This window comes from Vanessa cardui, chromosome 20 (assembly GCF_905220365.1).
Source record: "Vanessa cardui chromosome 20, ilVanCard2.1, whole genome shotgun sequence".
In the NCBI taxonomy this organism is placed as follows: domain Eukaryota; kingdom Metazoa; phylum Arthropoda; class Insecta; order Lepidoptera; family Nymphalidae; genus Vanessa; species Vanessa cardui.
Genome location: NC_061142.1, coordinates 2,491,505 through 2,514,266, shown reverse-complemented (window position 1 = coordinate 2,514,266; position 22,762 = coordinate 2,491,505). Strand labels below are relative to the sequence as shown.

General features: G+C 32.3%; 1 protein-coding gene across 4 annotated transcripts in view; it reads right to left on the bottom strand.

The window, feature by feature from the left end:
• Positions 1-22,549, bottom strand: part of LOC124538580 — a 200,734-nt gene extending 178,185 nt beyond the window's left edge. For 2 of the 4 annotated variants that reach the window (XM_047115681.1, XM_047115682.1), the window contains exon 1: positions 22,286-22,549. The gene's annotated coding sequence lies outside the window, so the exon portion shown is untranslated. Of the gene's footprint in view, positions 1-21,509; positions 21,734-22,285 lie in introns of all 4 variants that reach the window. The other 2 variants (XM_047115680.1, XM_047115679.1) reach the window with 2 other exon arrangements.
• Between the last annotated feature and the right edge of the window lie 213 nt (positions 22,550-22,762).

The following is a 22,762-nucleotide window of genomic DNA, read 5'->3' as shown; positions in this document are numbered from 1 at the left end:
TTTTAATCTAATATGAAAAAGGCTCTGTGTCGGATAAAAATATATCACGGTGTTTGTTTTTTTTTTCATTAATTGCTATAAGTTAATATCTTCAAATGCCGAAGATAGGTCAATCGGCTTACCAAAATATAATCTGTCTGACTGATAATCTGTACGTTAAACTCCAAAACTACTGAACGGATTTTCATACGGTTGTCACTAATAGACAGAGAGATGAATGAGAAAGAATTAAGGTTTTTATGTCAATAAGTTGATAGAACGACAATTGTTACACATACAACAAACGAAATAGATATTATAATTAAAAATATAAAAAAACATTTTGTCCATCCGTGTGAAGCCAGGACGGGCTAGTCCGATACACATAGTAATATATTCCCTACATATTTCATATATATAAATATTACTTATATAAAACGGAAAATAAAATACAGGATGTCTCATCAAGACATTCATAAAGCTATGAGAGTCGCAATAACCAACGGTTCAGATTAATGACCCACTTTATTACTTTCTGAACTCCTGTATAAAGCAACTACGACTACAGTGTAATATCACGAAAACCAATAAAAAAGACAATTTGCAAACTGATAATGTAACTGTTTTAAAATTAATATGCTTTGCATAATATATAGAACATTTACATTCGATCGGTTTATATTTATTTGTATATAACAGTCACACACACATACACATTCAAGCATACAAACAGAAGCGCGTTAAATTTCAAGGTCAAATTGTTTGCAATTTTACCTATCAAACTTAGACTTGCTTGTCTTTTCTCTTTTTTCTTTGCGCGTGTGTGTGTGTGTGTGTGTGTGTGTGTGTGTGTGTGTGTGTGTGTGTGTTATATAGTAGATATAAAGCACATTAGCTTTGCTGCTCAGTACAGGAAGAGTAACAAATACTTACACAACATTACGGACCAAACTGCGAATAAAATAATATATTATCACACACAGGCACTCTTTTATTATTCATCAAATTCTTGAAATATAATTAAAGTGTTAAAAGAACACATTGAAATAACTATATTTTCAAACTGACACAATTATAGAAAAACTGTATTCTTATTAACTTAGAAACGTTGAGTTATAAACGACCGACCAATTATTCTTGAACTATCCTAGTTCACCGAACTCCAAAAGTTAACTCAACCACTTAAACACGTAAAAGACTAAACTCGGATCATCCTAAAATGGTAACGAGATACGTTTATCGGTATAATCTTCCCAACATTAATTGAAACTCGATAGTTGAGAATTATTAAAATTCAACAAAATCGTGTTTTATTTATGGTTTAAATTTTTTATGTTAAGATTTGTTTGGATGTTTTTAATTGGTTAATGTTGAAAAACCAAAACTTGACGATTATTATCAAGAGAGTAATGAGATGTGAATATCAAGTTACAAGAAGAATGAATTAGGAAATATATGGGATAAGGAAATGGGATGCATATAAGGCTCATAATAAATAGTGACGACCTCCGTGGTCGAGTAGTGTGTACATCGGTTTTCATGGGTATAGTACTCCGAGGTTCGATTCCCAGTCGAGTCGATGAAAAAAAGTTCATTAATTTTCTGTTTTCTTGGGTCTGGGTGTATGTGGTACCGTCGTTACTTCTGATTTTCATAACAAACTGCTGAAGTGCTTTACATTGGTATAAGAGTAATGTATGTGATGTTGTCCAATATTCATTTATTATTAAAAAATTAACGACCCCTTTTTGAAGTTTTAATTTCGATGTCAGAATTGTCGATAAAAAAGTATCGAATCGATTTTCGACCCTAATTCGTATAAGAAAAGAAGAAATCAAATTCATAATGTTGTGAAAAAGTAAACGAAGCTAAACGTATCGATATTACATCGATAAACCTTTGTTGGAATCGTTTCTGTTTCCTCAGCCCTATCGGAATTTCCTTTAGAGTAGATATAAAGTAAATTGCACGCATCCTTATCTATTGTACGTATTCCCCCAATGGTTTACTAGATAGGTTATGAATTTTCAATACGACGTTTAATGGTAACGATTCCCGTTTCAGTATTCGATGTACGACTCGATTCTAAATATCGATTATGTAATGGCATGATATATTCGTATTCGAATTCGAATTTCAATAATCATAAAATAGTATCAGCACGTCGAACAATTAATAAAATATATTGCTACTTATTCATGAAACCGTAGAAGAGTTTTAAACCATTCACAAATTTTAAATATTCGAACTGAACAATATATACTCAATAGAGAAAATTTGGTCAGTGCGATTCAGAAATGGGTATTTATTAATAAGCGCCATCTATCGTTGATTGTAATGCACTTAAAATTTTTCATATACTTTCAAATAATAAAATCATGTACGTACCATAATTTCTTATTACGTTCCAATATGAACAGGGCCTTATACAATTACGTTATCTGTTACGAACTCAGCGTATAATAAATTCTAGGTGAATTTCCAAAGTAAATAATCTTATAAAGGAATCGCTGTGAGAGTTTATTCGAAACCTACCTACGAATATATATGTAAATGAGAAAATTACGTCTCTTTTTGTACAGCTGGTCGCAGATTGTAATAGCGATAGTCCTTAAAAGCCAAAGCGTTTGGGAAAAACCTCGTCATTTTTTTAATTTCTCCACTTAATTCCCATGTTTTTCAACGTATTGATGTGGTAATGAGTGGTTTTAATTTGCCCCAGTAGTGACGTCTTAGGGCTTAAGTAACTATTTAATAGAAGCAGTACAAATTTTTTGCCAGCATTTTAAATTTTAGAAAATTTTTATATATATATGTTATTTGCGAGCGTTATGATCTTATGAGTTCAGCATATCTTGAATAAATAAACTAAGAACTTCTTCATCAAATAACACAGAAACCAATAAAGTACCCGTTCCGATGTCTGCTTGTCCATTTATCTAATACGTTTTAGCGACTACAGCACTAAACAGAATTTGATGAAATTAAATGGTACCAAGAAATGATAAGATCGTTGCTGGCGTTTTAGTGGGATAACGAAAATTATAATTCCATTTTATATCTAAATAATTACATTTCATTAATAATTTTGAAAATATTACTTGCTAGTTAGCCCTATTTCCGATTACTTCACTTGTTGCTTGCTTGCTTGTTCTACATAGATTTTCAATAAGGTAGCTGTTGGATGCTTGAAATATTAAGTTGATTTTAAAGTTTGTATCTATATTTACTCTCTATTGGAGTAAAAATATCTATGAATAATTTGTGAAATCACTACACCAAAGTATATCAATAATAGTTAATGAAATAATATAAGCATGTTTAATGAAATACTTTTTCATTATAACCGTAAAATACTTGTGTAATCTAATTTTGTACTAATTGTAAGGTTTTATTTAATATTTCATGCCCTATTTCACGGGTCAGGTTATAATTTGTTTCAGAATATTAAGTTAATAATTTCTATATACAAAATTATTTAGATTTTTACCTTCATTAATTTCGCTTCAAATTAAAAATCTAAAGCACAGTTGGTTTAATAAAATTGATGTATATGGTGGAAGAAGAGCTTTGCCTGTCTTGGGTTGGTACTTATTTAAAGTAACTGAAAGCAAGTGGCAACTTATTTTTCAAGGTTGATAGATTGCATAAAAAATGGGGAATATTTCCTAGAGCCACAAATTTTGGTAATAGTCATTATGACAACACATTTTCTGCATGAAAAACCATATAATGCCGAAAGTAAAGTAACAGCCTGTAAATTTTCACTGCTAGGATAAGACCTCCTCTTCCATTAAGGAGCGGATTTGGAACGTATTCCACCACGCTGTTCCATATATATAGTGGTGCTTGCCTGGACTTGAACCTGCAATCATCGGATAAGATGCACGCGTTCTAACTCGTGCCATCTCAGCTCTTCTGAGCCATCTCAGCTCTTCATGTCGAAAGGTACACGTTTAATTAAAATGTTAATAAAACACTTATAAAAACATTAACGAGTTCTTAACAATTCATAGAGAAGTTTCTGTGGAAGCTGAAGTCGGTTAATGCAGATGAAGCTGACGATAATTGCTAGTTTATTAGCCGGGATACAAGATTCTAATAAGAAGAATTAAAAAGTAAGGGTTATGAAGAAAAATATTCTAGGTGGTGCTTTGTGCACGTCTGGCTGGGTTATATTAATTAATTTTGGTTTAAAATATACTTTTTTAAGGATCTTTCAGAAGCTGGATTAGTGGTGGAATAAGCTCAAATCTTATCATCATAGAGAGAAGCCTTGGCCCAGAAGTTGGGAAATTTAGAGGATGTAACGGTGGTCGCAATTCTTCATTTTAAAATCTTCATTTTATGAAATTAAAGTTATTTACAATATTAAAATTACCCATGTAAAATGAAAGTTCTTTACTTACGATATTTTTTACTTACGATTTAAAACAGGTAGGGAATTTTTTTACCACAGAACTAATTCAACCAACCAACCTAATCGATAATAAATAACCGACTCGATATCTCATGAAGCCCTATCTGGTGTAATGAACAAGTTCTCAAGATAAATAGCATTGACTAGTACCGATTTGCATAAGAGCCCAAGTATTGCCAATGTATCATTCGATTCCTAATTTTAATTCTCACTGCATAAGTTATGTAATCGAGTTATTGAAGTATCGATTTTATTCGCAATAAGCTGACGACTCGATTAATACAATGATATCGATAATTTCCATACGCATTAATAACTCTTAAGGTCTTGTATTTAGCTCGTTGTACATATACTATCTAACTAACTGTATGTATGTTGTATATTTGAAAGGACTTTTAGAATTATTTAGTTTATTTTTACCGTTTGAATATATAGAAAAAATATGCCTCATCTATTCTTATATTATAATTGTTAATGTAACTCACTCAGTCGCTTGTCGATCTACTTATTTCTATTTCATGGTAATTAATTAATTCGAATTTGATGAATTTCGGTATTATGTAAGTTTGAATTTTTGAATAACAAAATATATTTTAAAAAAGAGCGGAACAACCAGTTGAAACGGTTTTGCTGATATTATATGTATTTAATGGCAGACACAATAAAATAAATTAACAGAACAAATAAAACAGAACAGAAATTTGAGAATAGTAAAAAGATGAAAATAAAATTATTCAAAGACAACGACAAAAATAAGTTTAAATAAAACTTTATGAATAAGAATTAATAACTAACAAACTAACAAATTTGCTTTTGGTGACGAATTTTGCTCAAATTTAAATGATTACTACTTTTATTTGTTTCCTTCTTCATTAGACGGTAGTTACGTTTTAGATTTTAAATAGCCTATTACATTATACTGTTAAACTTATTTTGATAATAATTTAACGTTTGACAAGATCGTCCAGGAAACTAATTAACTCAAAAACTCAAGCGTCACAAATTTCAAATGAAAAATACCGTTCGTAAATTTTTAACGATAAATAGCATTTCCAAGGGTTTTATTGACACATAAAACGAATTTACATCTGATTGGCTATATTTCAAAATTATTTGTAATAAATTCTTTGAATTTAAAAGCGGACAATTCGATTTGATAGCTATTACTGCATTTAAATGCGACTTTAAGATCTTATAATTAAGAGCCTTATTCGCGATGATACTATTTTATACAAAGAAATCAAATAAATGTAAAGTAATTGAAAAAAGAAAAATAAAACAGCCTCTAAGTCTCAGTCTCAGTCTTAGTCATGCCAGTTGGTGGATATGTATATTTTTTATATTATAGTTTGGCGGACGAGCATAATGGTAAGTGGTCACCATCACCCATAGACAATGACGCTGTAAGAAATATTACAATTCCTCTTACATCGTCAATGTGCTACCAACCTTGGGAACTGAGATGTCAAGTCCCTTGTGCCTGTAGTTACACTGGTTCACTCTCCCTTCAAACCGGAACACAACAATACTGAGTACTGTTATTTCTCGGTAGAATAACTGATGAGTGGGTGGTACCTACCCAGAGGGGTTGCACAAAACCCTACCACCTAGTCAAGTAACAAATCGCCGATCGCCGACGCCGATCATGAAATGAATTCTTAACACTAACACGGGAATATTAAGACGCATGGACGAATTTGAACCTACAATATTCGCTTAAAATCCAGGTTAAACATTGGGCCATGTCAGCTCGCGGCAAAACATTTTGCTACGGTTGAATATACTTCCATAATTAAAATACGAGGCAGTTGCGTTGGCGAAGTTGATTTAATTGCCTTTATTAATAAATATCTTAATTACTGAATAGGATAGCCTTTAAAAATATAAATTATGCCTTAAAACATAAAACAAATAGTAGTTCTTAGTCTTATTCCAGCTTTAGTTAAATTATAAGATGTTAATTGTAATATTGTCATTACACAAAATAAATTCATGAGTTATTCAGGTTACTTAGACTTACTATGGGGTTACAAAGATGTATGGAAGGTGGGGGCTAGCTCGGGCTCATTGGCGCACCTTGTTGGAGGCCTACGTCTAGCAGTGATACAGGCTGATCATGACGATGATGACTGTTAGGTATCATTATTTTAATAAATCAAGACAATCACCCAAGTTTTGCCAGTTTGTTATTGAAAAACAGAAGTAACGACGGTACCACAAACACCCAGGCCCAAGACTATATAGAAAACTAATGATCTTTTTCTACATCGACTCCTCCAGGTATAGAACCCGGGAGCTCGGAGTAGCGTGACGTACCGGTACACTACTCGACCAAGGAGGTCGTCGAATTATGTTTACAAACTTCCTGTGCGCCCATTGTTTTGTTAACAACGGTTCAAAACAATTAAATTAGTACAGCGTATCTAAAAATCGTGTAAACAAATTGAATAACATGAAGTTTGAACTTCAAATTTGTATCAAGGAAGTTATTATTAACACGTCCTCATTAGCGAGATTGTACGAAACTCATAAACTTATGAATGGAATGGACGAAACAGAGACACAAATAAAACAAAACAAACAACAGCCTGTTAATTTCCCACTGCTGGACTAAACTCTCCCTTTGAGGAGAAGGTTTGCAACATATTCCACCACGCTGTTCCAATACACATCTGGCAGAATTTTTATGAAATTCGACACATGCCGGTTTCCTCACGATGTTTTCCTACACCGCCGAGAACGAAATGAATTATAAACACAAATTAAGCACATGAATATTCAGCGGTGCTTGCCTGGGTTTGAACCCGCAATCATCAGTTAAAATTTAGCCCTTCTGATCACTGGCCCATCTCGTATATTAACAGAGACACGTTTCCCCTAAAACTGTTTCGCGTGAATGGAAGTGCTAAGTGATATTAACATTTCTATCAGACAATAGCGAAATGAAACACGGTACTTGGGATAAAGTGCTCGGCCCAGTTCTTGTTCGATTTGCTTTGTCGTTTCGTTGTTCAATTGTTTATTGTTTTTATGTCACCTGGATTTTATGGTCAGACCGTTTCGCTTGCAATTTATTCTGTTGCATCACGCTCAATGATTATCGTGGCCTGATTTTGAGCTTTCTTATTTTAAAGTAGACAGACGGATCCAATCCATCAGCTCATTTCCGTCCACTGCTGGACATAGGCCTCTCCAATTGCACGCCACTGAGATTGTTCTTACGGATTCTTGGTATTTCAGTGAGGAGTGCATGGCACCTACCATAGGCTTGTATAAAGCTCTTCCGCCAAATGAATAATATGTTTTTTTTTTTTTTTTTTAAATTAAATACTTGCTGATGTCGTAACTTCACTCGTATGTATTTTGCCTAAACTGACTCTTTTATTGAATTACAACTTTTAATTTGCAAAAATTTTCCTCATATCTGCATCCTATATTTTTACTCCCTTAAGGAGTGAATTATCTAATAATTCAACTTTTTTACAGTTACAGCTTAATCTGTGTTGAACGTTTGTCTTAACAGCGAAAACGTAATGGACAGAATGACTTAATTTTGCATTTATAATATGAGTATGAATGAAACAGTTGATCTTCATGACTTCATCATATTAATTAACATATCTATTTTACCTTTAGGTTCTAGACTTCTTGAAATTCTAATACCATGCGTTCAGTAATTTATTCGCAATAATATAACAGGCAAACAGATGACATCACCAGCTTGTAGATTTTCCAGATGAGGAGAAGGATTGGAGCATATTCCACCAACCCCCTCCAATGCGAGTTGGTGGAATACACATGTGGCAAAATTCTATGATATTAGACACTTGCAGGTTTCTTCGCGATGTATTCCTGGACCACCGAGCACGAGATGAATTATAAACAGAAATGTGTTTGAACGCGCAATCATCTGTTAAGATGCATGCGTTCTAACCACTGGGCCATCTCGGCTGTTAATGGGCAACATATGAACCATAGTTGATAAATAACAAGCTCTGCCCCGTGGTTATATCCGCCTTAAATTTGGATCGTACGTACCTGCTTCAAACTGTTAGCCGTAATGGTTGACGTTTATGGTTACTGCTCCTTAGGGTCGTGGCGTAAAATTATATAGCCAATAACCTTCCTCAATAAACGGCCGATCTAACGCAAAAAGAATTATTCAAATCGAACTGTTCGTACCCGAGATTTGTGCTCAACCATTAAACTATCCAAGCTTACCTATAAATCTTATCATGTAAATATTTATAGATAACTAGTAGTCGCCTGCGGCTTCGTTCAAGTTTTAAAGTGTTGATTGTCATGTGTCAAGCAAAAAAGTAGCCTACGTCCTATCTAAGAGTTCAAATTTGCTTCGTACCAAATTCGGTTCAGCGGTTTCACAGACAGACTGAGTTAATTTCACATTTATAATATTAATAAAAAATTTAAATCACTACATATTACAAAAAAGTTCCCCGGCTGCGTTTGTCTGTATTCTGTGTGTGTGTGTCTGTATTCGCGATAAACTCTTTAAAATTCAACTCCAGGCGATGAATGTGTTTAAGGTTATTTTATAGGTTATTTATTTTCTTTGGTTCTTCAACAAAGTGTACCTTGATTAAAATAATATAATACATCAAAAGTACCCGATACTAAGTGGTCACAAACGCCCATAGACAGTGGTTCTGTCCCAAATTCTTACATCGAATTTATAACTTATATTCAACATGTCTTTAATATTAAGATGCTTCTAATAATATTCATTATTTGTTTTGTGGTTATCTTATGAGATAGAACTTAAAGTCCTGGTCGATAGTCCCTTTCGGATATTAATAGTAGTTGGTTTAAGAAAATATGTACTGCTGTTGTTCCTGTGTTTAATCTGTGTTAAGAATACACTGGCTTTTGCGTATACTTTTGACTCAACCATTCTTGTGTAATAATTAATCATTCAGATATCTTGAAACTTTTAGTCAGCAGAACATTAGTATTAATAACATTACAACATTTTTAAATGTTGAAAAAGAGTTACTACTGAGTTTCTTGCCGGTTCTTCTCGGTAGAATCTACTTTCCGAACCGGTGTTAGTTTCACTTAATTGTAAAATGACGATTCAAAAGTGCTTGTAAAAGCCTACTTGAATAAAGTTTATTTTTATTTTGATTTTTTTTTATTATTGCTACCTTAAAATTCTGATCACTCCAACCTGGTTTCAAACTCCAGGTCAGGAACTGATAAGAGTAATTCAGACTCAATTGCAACCTGAAGTTTGGGAATTGATAGTATTAACACTCCCGAGCCTGAGAAAGTGCGTTAAGCCTTTGATCCTGTCGACCCATCGGATTTTGAGATTAAGAGAATAGCTATATACCAACTGTACACACTTAAGTCGTGATCGAAGTCCAACAACATACATAACAATAGCCCTTACTAATGTTATAAACTAAACCCCGCCCTGGATTCACACGGGTGCAATAACAAAACTACAGCTATTTTTTTCTTTACTGTATTGTCCATGTATTATATACAAAAACCTTCTTCTTGAATCGTTCTATATAGTTAAAAAAACCGCATCAAAATACGTTACGTAATTTGAAAGATCTAAGCATACATAAGAACAGACCGCCGTAAGCGATTTTGTTTTGTACAATGTAATGATGTGAAAATTTGGATGTAAGTACCTTTGAGTAATCACATCAGAACGGCTGAAGATTACTTTTATCTCCAATATTTGCACCTTTCTCTTTTCTTCCAAGCGGGCATGGTCCTGATGAAATAGTTTTCAATTGAGGTTGTAAGTGACTACAAACTAATACATGCTTCTTCTTTGAAATAAAAAAAAAATATTAATATACTATAATATACAAGTTCAAAATATAGTATTTATATTTACGTGTAAATAAATTAATTTGACTTTTTTATTATTAAAACGAAACGACTTTAAGAATTTAATTACGAAAATATTTAATATATACTGACATTAGCGAAACTTTTAGCTGTGGTGACGAAATTTTTGAACTTTTTTAATAAAATATGTACTCGAGATACGATGGACTAAGAAAAAACCTTCGCTCAGAAGTGCTATAGTGTTAATGAATAAAAAATGTACTGCTGAGCTTCTGGCCTTTTTTCTAAAGGAGAAAGATATAATATACTTATTCAATACAGGTTTAATGGGTCAGATTTTCATCCGACACATTCAGAACTTCCTGTGATATTTCCGTTTACCGCTAAGACATTGACATTAATTATAAAGACAATTAAGCCCGTGAAAATGTAGTGATGCTTTCCCAGGGCTTTTTTTATGGATTAGGTTGATGGACAAGCATATGGGTCACCTGATGGTAAGTGGTCACCATCACCCATAGACAGTGACGCTGTAAGAAATTGCGTACTGTTATTTAGCGGTAGAATATCTGATGAGTGGGTGGTACCTACCCAGGTGGGCTTGCACAAAATCCTACCATCAAGTAAATGTAACCTTCGGTAAACAATCATCGTGGATTGGAATTTTTTTTAATTAAAAATTAAATATATAATTTTTGGCAAAAGGGTAGATCACCTGATAAAAAGTAACTACTACTACCCGTGGTCATTTCCGAGCTAGTTCGTCATCGACTTTTATGAAATGAGTTGGCTCCTTGAAGGTTCGTAAGTTATATATATATATATATAACTTACTTATAATATAATATAATATAACTTACTTAACGAGGTTTATATCCTTAGATCACCAGCACAAATACATTTGGTCAAGCGTGACTTTTCATAGTAATTAAATTACGTTTGCATTGAAGAAATATCAGTTCTATTCAATTCTTAAATTCTTAGGAACTCTTCGTAATGACACCAAGAATTTTTTACGGCTCCGAAGTTTGATACATAATTTGAGTTTATTATGATGCCGAAGACTGACTTCTTAGGTACATTTATTACATTGAACTAATTGTTAATTTACTGATGTTATCTGTAACAATTTAAAATTATATTATATTTTGTAAATGAATAAATAAAAGAGGGAATTGTATTTTAATTAACGTCATAAATACTAAATTGAACCATTATGTTTGTTTGAATGTATGAGAAATTGTATGATGGACTGGCATTTGGTCGGTTGTTGTGCACCTGTCTGGTTTGATACCACCCAAACATAACATACTCTTAATTACTTTTGAAGGATAATTACGTCACAATCTTGTTCTGCTGCTCTGGAATCTGAGGGAGTTTTAGACCCTTGGAAGAGAAGCTAATTTCATAACGCTGCTCTAATGAAGGTTAGTGGCTACTCATGGGGTCAAACTTCATTGAAATTAGATACATGCAGATTCCTCACGATGAAGGAAACATTCTTCACCATCGAATATGAAATTAATATAAATTAAACTCATGATAAATCAAAGGTCCTGCTTGAACCCACAGTAACTGGTTAAGATGCACACGTAACTACTGGACCATTTCAGTAGGTGAGTGAGCCAGTGTAACATATACAAGGAATATAACATCTACATAAAAGGTTGCTGGCAAATTTTTTCACAGAGCCAGTGTCTATGAACAGTATCAACTGGTACCAGGCACCACATTTGGCTCATCTGCCTGCCTATTAGATAAAATAAGCTGCATGTAAAATAAATCTCGAAAATAAACTTATGTAACCTAATCTCATCTTCAATATCGAGAGATATTCTTGTGTGATGGCCAATAACATCAACTTATTATTTGCCAAGCACCATTTCAGTTTTGGAAGTGTCACTTAACAATACTTTAAGAGTTATCAACAAAGTTATTCAAATCCATTCGTACATAAAACGTCTGCATTATTGTATAAACTTCTGTTTTCCTTACCAGTTCATGCGTTATTTATGATGCAAATTTAAAATGTTATTTGTCGTAAAGCATATTTTATTATACGTTACGTCTATTTTAATTTACTCGTATTATATTACAATTCAGATTAAATTATGACCGCCGTAAAGAAGTTTCGAGCAGGATTTTGATGAGACCGCCAGTAATTACGATCTTAAATGACATGACTTTAAAGTCGCTATTAAATTATATTAAAAAGTAGAAATGTATTGTAATGTTTATACGTAGAAAAATAATGGCTTTATCAACGATAACTAACTAATGGTTTGTTTTTATTACAAACGCTAAGCTCAAATTATACTGGCCAACCAACCAACCGTGGTAAGATCTGAAGTTTCTGACTTTAGGTACATTGGCTCACTCACTCTTCGAACTGGAATACAACTATACTAAGTATTGTTTGGCAGGCTTGCACAAAGCGTTGTCATCAAGTATGGGTTAAAAGTATTAAAAATCAATTTATATCTTTCTTCGACCTTTTTGTCAAGAATGATTTGAGCTGTCTGTCGCTCGTTCACGACGAAACCAATGAACTTCAAATTTTCTATCTTCAGCTGGGCTAAAAGCCTCCTCTCCCTTTGAGGAGAAGGTTTGGAACATATTCCACACGCTGTTTCAATGCGGGTTGGTGGAATTTCTATGAAATTTGTCACATGCAGGTTTCCTCACGATGTTTTCCTTCACCGCTGAGCACGAGATGAATTATAAAGACAAATTAAGCACATAAATCAGCGGTGCTCGCCTGGGTTTAAACCCGCAATCATCGGTTAAGATGAACGCGTTCTAACCACTGGCAGGCTTGCACAAAGCCTTATAATCAAGTATGGGTAAAAAATATCAAAAATCAATTTATACCATTCTTCGACCTTTTTGTCAAGAATGATTTGAGGTGATACATGATACTGGTTGTGTTCTTACCATCATGATTTGATCTGGTAATCTATACTAATATTATAAATTTGAAAGCAAAATGTGTCTGTCGGTCTGTCCTTCAGAACGAAACCGATGAACCGAATTTGATGAAATTTGGAAGGTAACTTGAACTCCAATTAAGGACATAGGCTATTTTTTGCCTGACACATAAACGCGAGGGAAGACGCGGGCGGCGAGTAGTCTTTTATAAAGATGCTCTAACACTGAGTCGCCTTGACTCTACTATTAATATTACTCAAATTGACTATCAAAGGGAAACATTATACACCATATTCCCGACAATGACCCTTTATGTTAACGTACGGAGAGATCAAAGAATTTAAAATAGCCCAAGTTTACCTTAAACATCGGATCATAATAAACGTTTTAGTAATTGAACCAGCATCTAAACATTAGTACGAACCACTACAACGAGCAACGGAGACGTGAAACCGAAAACTATGCAAGCAATAAGCGACTTTATATTAATAGCATTACAAACGATTTTAGAATAAACTTTCAAGTAATAATCGATTTTTGGTGTATTGTACAAAATGTGAATAAAGTGATTTTTATTGCAGGAACTATAAATGTGTGTTGTGATATACGATCGAGATCAAACTATACGCCGATTATGGAGGAAGAGATGAATATTAAATATAACGATTTGATTAACTCGGGATTAAATATTGAAGCGTCATTCGCGCTATGGTTTACGGACCCTCTAGTAATGTAACGAGTCGTAATGAGTAAGGATCAATCCTGAACTCTTGGGCTACTGTCGTATTCACTCCTAACACAAGTAATAAGCTTAAAAGGAAGGGTATAGGAACATATGAAATTGATGAGACATTTTTAACTTTGCCGTTTCGTAAAGTCAAAACCTTTTTAAAAAAATACATTACTAAAAAAAGCATATTATTCGATACAAGATTTTATAGATGATAAAAGAGTGGAATTAATACCTGTTGACTTCCAATAATGCCAATTAATTTAAATAATAGTATTTAACTAACATGACTTTGTTTTTTTAAATGTTAAAAAAGAGTAACTACTAAGTTTCTTGCTGGTTCGTCTCGGTAGAATCTACTTTCCGAACCGGTGGTAGCTTCACTTAATTGTAAAATGACGATTGAAAAGTGATTGTAAAAGCCTACTTGAATAGAGTTTATTTTGATTTTTGATTACATTACTGACTTGACTTTATGACTGACGTTTAAAATGATAACTGATTACAGAAACATAACAATGATATCATATAAAAAAGCTAACGCTCGCTCGCTAAACACATTGGTATATCGTCAGATTTTTGGTATAAAAAATACATGTCGGGTTCAACTGTGCTGCATACCAAAATTTCATCAAATTAGATCCAGTGATTTGGGCGTTAAAGCGTAACAGAGAGATAGACTTATTTTATCTTTCTTCGTTATATTATGATATCAAAATAATTTGTTTAATTGGGCACTTTATATCGAAAAGAGTATTTTCTTAATAATTGAGACCGAACTTTTACATATTTTTAAAAATACGCCTACATATATATTTAAGATAATAATTTAAAAAAATACATCAGACGAACAAATCTTAGGTAGGTACCTACATACTATCTACTTATTTGCAAAGCATAATGTTAAACAATTTTCAACAACATTAAGAAAGTCAGCATTCATATATTTCTCATATAGTAAAGATATCAATTTAAATATAAACTAATTAGTGTAAATACTAATATAATAATAATAAAAGCAAAAGTAATTCTGTCTGTTAGGCTTTTACTGTCATAATACAGAACAAAATTTTATGTTTTATACGTAAATCTTGACAATGGAACCCTAAAACGAAAGCAAAGCAGATAAAAATTCATTAATATTAAAATAAGCACTGCTTCGATGCACAGATTCTAAAGAGAAGAACTAGCAAAAAAGAAGAAGTTACTATTCTCCAGCAATTAGTTCCCAAACTTATATTAACTAACACCCATCAAATTAACGATACATATATAACTTATATAACTTCAAGCTTTGTCATCTATATAATATTACGTACAATATGCCTTAATTAATAACGATTTAAAATTAATAATTGTTTGGCGTTTCTTATAGTCACCAATATTTGTCAATTTTGCTGTAACAAAGTTAAATTTAAATACCGTGTCAAGGAAATCTACTTAATGTATGATACTCTTTCGAAAAACCATTTATGTTAGATCTCCCTAATGAGGGGAATAGTTCTTGACCGTCTTAGCATCATTATCTCCGGACAAGGCATTATGTATTCAAACAGGCGATGGCAAATGTCGCCTCTATCAAGTAAATAAGAATTTAAATACAATGAAATAACGTCCTTAAAACTATAAAAATAGGGATGATAATGGGCTGTGAAATATAAATCGATGTGTGGTCAGCTCAAGTTAAACAATACATTCAAGGAATAATTGTAGGATGAGATAATTAGGGGTTAAAATATGTAAAATTTATTGTAAATTATTGCATTTGTTTTAAAATAAAAATGGATATTATTACATGTTATTAAAATTAAATTTGACTCCATTTTCTTAAGACTGATTTATATTCGTAAAAATTAAAATGTAACTTAAATACTGTTAATGGTGACATAAAATCGTTTGTAATATCGTAACGAATATGTACCGTCAGCATAAAAATACAATGAACTATTTAAGCATATGAAAGGTACAGTCAACCCTGTACTCGAAAATGCCATATAGGGTCAATGAACTGATAACAATTAAACCAACATAAACTGAGAGTAACTACTAAGTTAATTGCCGGTTCTTGTCGGTAAAACTTACTATACGAACCAGTGGTTGCGTTATTTAATATAAAAAAAATGTTGTTAAATGACGATTCAAAAATGCCTGTAAAAGCCTATTTGAATAAAGTATATTTTGATTTTTATTTTAATACCTATATTATTATCCGTCCTCATACATTTAAACGGTTGACTTCCAATCAGGATACATTACATACATATATTGTATTTAACTAATATGAATGTATTTTTTAAATGTCGAAAAAGAGTAACTACTGAGTTTCTTGCCGGTTCTTCTCGGAAACTACTTTCCGAACCGGTGGTGGCTTCACTTAATTGTTAAATGACGATTCAAAAGTGCTTGTAAAAGCCCACTTGAAAAAAATTTATTTTGATTTTGATTAAAATGTCCTAGTAATAAAACGTCCAAAACTAATAAATGACATGATAACGTACTTATGGAAAAAATTAAGGACAAATATTGTTCGCAAACTAGCATTTAACACGTTAAAACTTCTATCCATTTCCAAGTTTTATTTATATTAAGTTAGTTTCCGAAGTCGTGCTTGATTTTTCACTTAGCATAAATGTGGTGACACGATTTGAATAACTTTAACTCGCTTATTTCGAACTTGGTCAGATTATTCTGATTACTTCGAAGAGAGAGGGATTCCAAATCAGATTGGGAAAGTGAGTTATTATTGGCCAGTGATCGCGAAGGCTTTATACAGTAAGCATCCTTGTTTGGTGAGCTTTGTAGGACTTGATTTTATCAGAGCTTTTAACACTAATTAATGTAATTAAGTTAGTATGTTTAAGGACATAAAAAAAATTGAATTTTCTGTAAATGTCTCACAGTAAAAGCTTGCTTATAAATTTATGGGAATCTAAGCTTTCATTGATGAAACCTCATGTGACAAAATGTAATTAAGATTTTACTTTTATTTTATTTATATTATTATTGACTCGTTGGTATACTGTCTTGATAAAAGGCCTAAGGTTCTAGGATTAAACATCAGATCGGACCGATAAAGAGTTTTTTTAAATTAAAATTAGATATATACGATAAAAGCTTCATATACGTAGAATCAATAATAGTCTGCTCGATTTACATTCTTGCAATCACAGGTTTTAGCTTCACGTGTTTTTACGACTGGACAATTACTTTTTCAATGTCTTTTTGATTTACAAAAGGCAGATGGAGCGGTGGGAACATTAATTTGACGCAACAAAAGCGAATACAAAATCAAAAGAGAATACACCTAGTAATAGTTCCCTGTTAGTGCGAGAGAACGCGTCTTTCACTTTAATTTTATTAATTATTGATATGTTAACAAGTCGAAGCGTCTATTAAGCGCTACATTAAAGAGAAGGAACCATCTATACATATAATAAAATTGGAGTGTCTGTTTGTAATATGAAAATAGCCCTTTTTTACTCAATGCATATTTATGTATACACGGTACATATATTAAAATAACATTTCTTACAATTCTAGTCTGTCTGTTTGTTTGTTGCGACTAATCTCAGGAACGGCTCAACTGATTTTGACAGGACTTTTACTGGCAGATAACTGTTATAACAAGGAGTAACTTAGGCTACAATATATATATATATATATATATATATATATATATATATATATATGTTTTGTTAAATTCAAATGCGTCTCGGGCACAGCTAGTCGCAAAACAAAATCTAAAGGTTATACAAATTACTGTTAGTGCTAAATTAATCCATCTGCCTTTTATTTTTTAATTTGAAAGTTCTTAAGGATTGCAAAATGACAGACAATAAAAGAAATATATAATACATATATTATACCTAATCAGTTATTATTGGAATCAGTTACACTAAAAGAGTGTATAAGTTAATCTATTTGGTTAGTAAAATTTTATTTTATTTGTTTTATTTAATAATCAAAACTTTGATTACTAACAAAAACAGCTGGCCACAGTATACGCACACTAGAAAAGTAATAAGACGATTGGTGCGTTTCCAGTCTAGCTGTCACCCATACCGAGATAATATAGTTGGCGTTTGTGTTAGTTCTTTTGTTCTGCGACACTATCTATATAAATATTATAATTTAAATAAAAATATAACTGTATCTACTCTTAAGAAAGTAACTTTCTAGATAAATGTTATTGTTTGTGTATACGTTTTGGAAGCAAAGCATTCAGTCCTTTTACGGTATTTTAATCTTTAATTTAAATTTTATTAACATTCTTTTCTTTCCGTTTGCATACGGTGAAGAGAACTTTCTTGGGCAATGCTATACGTATATATAATAAGATACTGGGAAATATAATCAATTTACCATTTTTTAAATTTAAATAAGATTATTAAGACTAAATTAACACATAAATCGTATTATTCATTAAAAGAGTACTTTTTGGAAAGAAACCCCTGGAGTCAGGCTCGGGTTCCATGATAAGACACTTATTACTGTAAATAACAGAATTGTAAATTTGTTTATATGAAAACAGCAACTATGCGAGTTTCTTGCCGTTTCTTCTCGCTAAAGGCTGCTTTCCGAAACGGTGGTAGTATTTAATTGTCGACGATTCAAAAACGCTTAATTGTAAAGTTTACTTGAAAAAAAATTATTTGATTACCCAGAAATATTTAATTACTTTTATCATTCATCGTACCGTGATATATACAACTAATCACTATCAAACAAACTCTCGAGACACAATAGCTAACTAGGTGATTATTTAAAAAAAATAAACTGCAGTATTATTTTCTATTTATAAAATAAAAGCTTAAAAACTCTTTTGTCGCATTTTTATTTTGAATTTTAAAAATTTATTCATAGCTCGCAAACGAAATTAATCATGCCACAACCCTGACAGAGGCTCGAAATAAGTCCACATAAAAATTTTCTAAAATAAAAACCATTGCCCTCGAAGTTCCCTCAGAAGCCTACAGTGTAGGCTTTTATTTATTTTTCATTTTTCATCTTCCGAACTCTAATGTTCTTTAATGAAAAGAAGCCGATACAGCCACATTTTTTCCCGCTCAAATCTTCTTTGTGATGTTTCATTTTAAGAGAGCTGTCTCATTATATACAGCTGACTGGTTAAAAACATTTTTTTTTTTTCAATAAATTCTTCGGATTTTTTTTTAAATAGCTGTGTATCTGGCCAGTTATGTGTGTTATTTCTAATAAACTTTTTCTTTTATTTAACAGACTTAATTATAATTATATCTAGCTAAGATTCTTCAATATTTCCTCGATAGCATTTTCCGACTCTGAATTAAATTATTTCTTCAAACACTAAGCGGAATAGTTAGTACTTAAAGCTAGTATCGAAAAATAAAACCGTTTAATAATGTGATTTCCCCAGATTTAATTAGCGCTTTTTATTACTAAAAATAGCGTTTAAATGATAAATGAGAGCCATCAGATATTTTGATTAACAATTCAGAATATGTTATTTAAATTAGAATATTGAAAAAACAAATCAATTTTTCAAAATCAAATATTGGACAATCTATACGTACTGCACGAATAATAACAACAATTAGGCGCATTACATTTTTGTATTAGAAATCTTTATTAATATTATAAGTGCAAAACTATATATTATTACGCTAACTATATATTAATTATATATTTATTACGCTTTCAAACAAGTAAATTGTTTGGTATGATATGAGAAAGCATTACCCCCAAGGACTAGCAAACAATACTTCTTTTACCATTACAGGGAGTAATTTTGGAAATAAGGGATGATATATATACAGGTTACCAAAGCTGTAAGTTAAGCTAATGTTATATACGGGAAAATATTGACTACTCCGGGATTTATATTTTTAATGCACGTATATTTCCTAGCATTATTGTAGTTGTTAACAATTTAAACGTTGATTAGGAATTGTGGATACTGTATAGATATTTATTCATATATAATACTAGTTCTCTCGCTTGTTTAAGGTTGGTATGACTTTACTCATAACTAGCTTATAAATTGGGTTCAAGTTTCATCAAATTTGCTTCAGTGTTTTGGTTTGAAAGAGCAATAAACATACATACAGAAAGACAACTTTCGCATTTATTATAGTTTATATACATAGTTGACCATATAACATTAGCAAGCTCTTGGAGAAGTTGCGTTTATAATGATGAAACCTTTATAACAACGCCTTATATTAATTTTATCTAAAAAACGTATTACGATATATGGTTTCATGTATGGTAAAAATGTTTATCAAGTATGTTAAGTTACCTAATTAGTAACTTAGGAAGCAGTGTATTTCTTTTATTATACGAATTTATGACATTTGCTCAGTGGTTAGAACGCGTGAATCTTAACCGATGATTGCGGGTTCAAGCCCAGGCAAGTACCACTGAATACTAATAATATTCATGTGCTTAGTTAGTGTTTATCACGAGCTCGGCGATGAAGCAAAACGTCGTGATGAAACCTGCATGTGTGTCTAATTCCATAGAAATACTGCCACATGTGTATTCCACCAACAAGCATTGGAACAGCGTGTTGGAATATGTGGAGGCCTTAGCCCAGCAGTGGGATATTTACAGGCTGTTGTTGTTGTTGATTACATTTGCAATTGAAGTTCCAATTTTGTTTCGAAATAAGCTATTCAATTAATTATTAATTTGATAACACTTGACTACCACTGGTTTGAAAATGCAATGTTAGATTAATACCGTAGGTAATACGACCGAATATAGGAGCTAAAATTATTAGTACTCTAACATTTGGTGAGTACTTCTTTTTATTTCGGAGGTATAATAATGACTAAATGTATACATCTATAATGTAAAGACATCGATGACCTGTGATAGTTTTACTTATAGTGTGATTATAATTATATCATTCAAAGAAAACTGTTATGTACATTCATCTTATTAATGTAAAGGTCCTGTCTGTCTGTCTAAGGCTCTTTCACGACCAAACCGCTGAATCGTATTTGATGAAATTTGGTATGAAGCAAATTTGAAGTCCAAGAAAGGCCATACGCTACCTTTTTGTATGACACATGCCAACCACCACAATTAAATGCGAGCAAAGCCACGAGAAAATCTGAAGTCTATGTCAACAAAGAATTTCCACCAATATTTTAAACAGTGTCTGGATACTGCAATACATATTATAGTCTAATTAAAAGTATTCAAAAACTTACAAATTGGTAACTCATTATTGTCAGACTGCCTACCATTTGGATTTATTTTACTTGAATAAATCTAGTACAATAAATCCAACTGGATTGTAACAAGTATTCCAAATTCCACCCAACATCCGATTGGAAAATAATGTCGCGTTCTAAATGAAAATTAATTTCCTAACACGATAAATTCAGCTTGTAAATCTTTACATAACGATAAATTATAAAAATATTACTTTGAATATCAATAAATCAACCATGATAGTAAACACAGAAAAGCTAATAGCATCATTAAAATGCAGATATAATAATGAAATATTTGAGGAAGTAATTTAAGGAAAAAAAAAACGTGACAATTCCTCCTTTTTCGAATTTCTTTTCAACAATCTTCAAAACAGCGGAAATTAACATAAACGGAAATAAGTGAAAAAACTCCAAAACTTACTTTGCGTATTAATAATCTCAAACGTTTCTCTCTTGCGTTCAGATCTTAATCACTTTCCACATAATCTTAATCACAGTTTACAATATTTCTCGTATCAACGAGTCCATTTAATTTTTGTATATGTTGTAACTGTTGAAAGTGAGATTAAAATTTCATTGCCGCCGGTTCGATGGTCTGGCGTGGGCTTAATGAGATACATCGAATTGTTGCTGTAATCTGACTCCCTGTGGGTATTTTTTTTAAATTGATGATAAGTCAAGAAACTAATGAATTGACCGCAACGGGTCATTAAACAATAACCGTGTCGAAATTTCAATCGTAATTGTTCTACGTTTTGTCATTAATTGATTTCTGGTAAGCTTATTGTTTTTAACAACGTACATAATTCGTTAACTATAGAAATATATACCTCTATTACAAACAATGCCCCATTGTCGTTCGTTTTATTAAAAGCTCGAACTATTTTATTCATTAATCTTTTGTTCTTCCCACATTTCAAATTTTATTTGACGTTTTATTTCTATATAATATTTATCGTGATGTCTATTTTCAAACACGAATACACGTAAGTCGTTCGCAATATTCCAGAGAATATCGTATTCCGATTTCACTAACTTCCCTCGTTTCAGAAAGCCATAATACTAGGTTGAAATTAAATCATTTCATGTTTCCGTTCTAACGTTACACCCAAGTTCCCTCCATTAAACGTTGTCAGACATCTACAAAGTCGGCAACGCTCCAATATAACCATTCGCCTAATGTATGTCAGTATTTACCTTTGATAGAATCAAACAAATTTCGACCACATCCGTTTTTATCGAAACCACTTGTTTCATCACCGAAGACCATCAAACCGAGGTGATGACTTTATACCTAAGTTCAATGCACTCGAGTTATCTCACAACACTGATAGCAATCCGTCGAGTCAGGGTTTTTAGGGCGCACTATCTAGGAACAAACATCCCTATATAAACAGGCGGATGCAGTTACGATGTTTCGAGCGCGGGAGAGGCGGCCGGCAGCGACACGGTCCCTCTGACGGCCGGGTAGCGACTGACTGAAAATTATGTTTAGTTGCGGGACACACCGGCTATTGCATTCGAGCATAAGCGAAAATGGCCGAATGTAATTTTGAGGTGCGAATGAGACGGATGATGTATGGCTTACGGGGAAATGAGATGGTTGCGCAGGTAGGGTGGGAGACGGCTGCAGCCAGGATAAGGGTTTTGTCTGCACAGGTTACAGATTAAGAG